The sequence below is a fragment of the Abramis brama genome (assembly GCF_963993115.1).
Source record: "Abramis brama genome assembly, chromosome: 20".
Lineage (NCBI taxonomy): Eukaryota > Metazoa > Chordata > Actinopteri > Cypriniformes > Leuciscidae > Abramis > Abramis brama.
In genome coordinates, this window is record NC_139982.1 from 7,881,820 (window position 1) to 7,886,578 (window position 4,759).

Here is a 4,759-nt window from a genome sequence, read left to right on the forward strand (position 1 = left end):
AAAGGGCGGAGCCCGTCTCAAGCCCCGCTACTAAATCCATATGCGAACCCCAAGATGAAAGCCTCCGCTGGACCCGCACCTCGGGGAACGCGAACCGAACCGTCCTCCTCAAAGAATGCCCGGCGAGAGCGGAGCGTCCGCAAGGACAGCTTTACGCAATGCTCACAGTCAGCTCCCTCGAGAACTGACTGGGCATGCTCCACTCCCAAACAAAAAACACAAAGCAGATGTGTGTCCCCACCCGTGATGTAACGAGGGCAGGGAACAACACAACGCCTGTATTCTTGCTTATTCGCCATAATAGATATATATATATATTGAGCTTGACAGACAACAATAAATATGACAGGGACAGATATACAGAGAACGCTTGCTGAAGGCACAGAAGCTAACGCGATCTATGTCAGCGGGGCTGCCTTATAGTTTCCTGGTCGGTGACGTCACTATGACATCTCGTCTTTCCATTGGACTGATTATACACGTGCTTCACGACGCAATCACGCAGGGCGTTCCCACCGCGTCTCGACGCAGCTCGAGTTCCCTTGAAAGGGAACTAAAGGTGACTAAAAAGAGGACCAAAAAATCATCTTTTGGAAATCAAATTTAAATAAAATGTTAAATCTTTGGAATTAAAATAGCCGCACATCATCACATAGCCTTCACCATACCTAGAGATTGGCATGGCTTTATTTCAGTTAGCCTAATAACTGGTTTGATTTGCATTGAGAGATGATCTTATGGAAATACCCCATGCCAATCTCTACACTGTAAAAAAAATCCCGTAGTTTTTACGGAATAATGCTGGCAACTTTGGTTGCCAGAACAATTCTGTAAAAAATACATTAAAACTGTAATCACCTTTACAGAGCAGCATGTAAGTTTTACATTTTAAACTGGTATATTTAACAATGGATTTCAGCAATATTGACATGGCCATAAAGTTATTGAACAAATTCCTTCAGTAAGAATTACATTCAGCCACTGTTTTTTTAACATAAAATCCCATTTGATTTCACTGGAAAAATATGATATTAACGTTATTTCACTGTGAAATATTCATTGTGTAACCATTTTTTTTGCTGAATTTGTATGTAGATTCCACTCCAAAAATGTGGTTGCCAGAACAATTCTGTAAAAAATACATTAAAACTGTAATCACCTTTAAAGAGCAGCATGCAAGTTTTACATTTTAAACTGGTATATTTAACAATGGATTTCAGCAACATTGACATGGCCATAAAGTTAATGAACACATTCCTTCAGTAAGAATTACATTCAGCTGCTGTTTTTTTAACATAAAAACCCATTTAATTTCACTGAATTTATGTGAAATATGAATTAATGGTTAACGAACAATGTTCCATCATTAGACCCCCAATCTTACTATGTCTCAATTAAATTTAATCAAAAATGCCCTCCTCCGCCACCTTTGCTGCTTCCCTACCTGCTAGCTGCAGAGTGTATCCTTGGCAGTAGGAGATGCAGCATATTGGGTATTGAAATATTCACAGGAATCCATAGAAATTTAATTCGTGTTTTATCCAATATTAGTTGCAGATGTATAGTCCATCTTATACACACCCATTGAACCAACAAAGGAAATGCAAAAATATAGACTTGTGTAATTATTCCATATTTTGTGTAGTCATTCTATATCAGAACTTCTGACATACAATCCAAATAGTCTACAAGAAACCTCAGAGTATTACCTTTCATTTGACACCAGGATTATGCTTCTACACTAATAGGTTGCCACACAGTAAGGCTTTTTTATTGTCAGTATGCATTTTGTGTAACCAAAAGTCCTATGGAGAGTTTTTCCATAGGGGATTTTACAAAACGCACGAGCATACTTTGGCAAATAATGGTCTAAAGTACTCATTTTTCATTCTATATTGATATACTTTTCCACATCAGAAAGGCTCAGAAAGCTTAAACTGTTGAATTGAATTGGTTAAAAAATGCGTCAGCCAAATGTAATGTAATGCTTCTAAAATCATATCAAGTGACCTAGAAGGTTGAAATGTGGTCAGTTCAGAGTTGCTTGTTATCCGGCAGAAAGAAAAAACAATATTCTAGCCTCTGTAAGTCTGTGCCAGTACTTCACACAGCTATTCTGATTGTTTCCTAAAAAACTACAGGGTCTCAGCTGACGTAAAGCATTTGAAGGTAGGCCCCAAAAGAGGTGGGAACAGTGCCCTCTGAAGTAGGCACAGTATAATTTTGGGGAAAAAAGACAAAAAGTTTTTTTTTTAAATTAAATGTTTATTGACATTTTAAATTTTAATTAACATATCAAGCATGTAACTTGCTCAAGAGGAACAGGTGGCTGAACAAATGCCTTTCACGACAAACGGCACAATTCACAGTAACAATTGGACAGAAGAAAAACAAACCGTTGAAATCAGCAATATATTTAAAGGGTTAGTTCACCCAAAAATGAAAATTCTGTCAGTAATTACTCACCCTCATGTTGTTCCAACCATGTAAGTCTTTCGTTCATCTTCGGATCACAAATTAAGATTTTTTTGATGAAATCTGAAGGCAGTCTCACTCCTCCATAGGCTTTCAGAGGGACCGAAACTCGCCGGCCCAGAATAGTTATTAAAACATGGTTACAATAGTCCAAGTGACTACAGTGGCTCTGCATTAAGTTTATCACGTGCAACACAGACACACTGCGCTAAAACACTACGTGAACTCGAGGCCCAGAGAGAAGGAAATGAATAGTGGAATAAAGTCGTTATTTTTGTTGTTTTTCTGCACATAAAGTATTGTCGTCGCATGATAAACTTAATGCAGAGCCACTGTAGTCACTTGGACTATTGTAACCATGTTTTAATAACTATTCTGGGCCGTCGAGTTTCGGTCCCTCTGAAAGCCTATGGAGGAGTGAGACTGCCTTCAGATTTCATCAAAAAAATCTTAATTTGTGATCCGAAGATGAACGAAAGACTTACATGGTTGGAACAACATGAGGGTGAGTAATTACTGACAGAATTTTCATTTTTGGGTGAACTAACCCTTTAAAATAAGTAGTTTAGAAAATTTGAACCAATGGCTTATATGTTGAGCCTTTACAAACTTTTGCTTTTGGTGTTTGAGATACATCAAGCATTATTAAGAACAGCAAGTTAGGTTGAAAATATAGCACCCCTTGAAAATAACATTAACATAGTAAATGTTAAAACAAACATTATTTGGATGGGAGCTCCTTGAGGCAGGGTTGGGGGTAGATGGTGCCTGATGGTGCCTGATCTCCCTGGACTCATCATCATCGTAGCCCTCACCTGCCTAGACAGAAAAAAAAAATGTAGGCCTACACCTGTTTCAAACATCCTGACCAAGTCAGTATTCGCAAAGTGCTTTTAGACTACAGATACAATATTTTGTAGGCTTACACCTGTTTCAAACATCCTGACCATTATCAGTATTCGCAAAGTGCTTTTAGACTACAGATATATTTTGAAAAACACATTGAAAACATGGTTTAGCAGGTTTTAAAAAGATGGAAATACATTTGTCTTTCTCTCCCTCTCCTGCCATAGGCTATTTCAGCCTCTTGAGGAGGGCACACAGCATTGACTTCACACACACACGCGACGTTGATTATAGCCTATTGAAAATTTTGACTCCGTAATCCTATGCTTCACAAATTCGCTCAACCAGCTAAATACTGTCAATATTTTTGGGTAGCTGAAACTTAGCTGCGTACTGATGCATTGACTCTAACAGCCCTGCGATATCTCCATGAAACTTGCCTGGCCGACATTAAGTAATGTTTTTTTTTTATTACAAGATGTGAAATTTTATGTTAAAGGTCCCCTGTGTAACGTTTTCAGTTGTTTGTTAACAAAATCAACATTTCCCATTCATAAATGTTGCCCCATTCATGTTTAATTACCACCACCACTAATTTGAAGCATACCTATTGGCTTAGAAATCCTCATTTACATCTACATAGCGCAGGGGCGACTCTCAATGTACGTGCGCCAATGCGAAATACAGCTCGGTCTTTGGTGTCTGCGGAATTTCCCTACATTCAGCAAAGGTAAGTTATGAACTCATTTTCTACAAGCCACATATCTTCCTAACATTCCAACACTGAATTGTATTTTCCAACTAAATAAATAAAGAGAAAAATAACTTTGTATGTGATCCGTCACTGTCTCATTTGATCTCTAGTCTCTAGACCCAGAGACAGTTGATAAACTAACCTAACATAGTTTTGCTAGAATTAGTAGAATACCACAAAGTTGCTGAACGTGTGTTATTTTAGGTTAGTTTGCAACAATATACGTTCTATAATATAAGTTCAAAGTCCTTAGCTGCTACCTAGCTAGCGAACATCATTAACGTTAGCCATTCCCATTCACTTTCCGTTTACTGTGCTAACGGTTAACAGGAAAAATGAAACTATTTATTCTGTGTCCGAAAGAGTGTTTCATTGGCATCACACACAGGCACACAAGCAATGGCAATAAAATAGTACACAACTTTATATTAATATTTTGTTATTGCTTATTCAGAGAAAAGTTTATGTTTTGACGCGCCTAGGAATTCGGAACTGGTGCCAGTTTTTGATATGCGACAGTTACCGTAGTTCTAAAAGAGGCTGCGCTTGAGAGGTTGGTTGCAATACAACACCTAACCACTAGATGGGAGAAATTCTTACACAGGGGGGCTTTAAAATATGTAAATTGGGCATTATCTCTAATAATGTACTAATTTCAGGGTTCCTACACGTTTTCCATTTCAA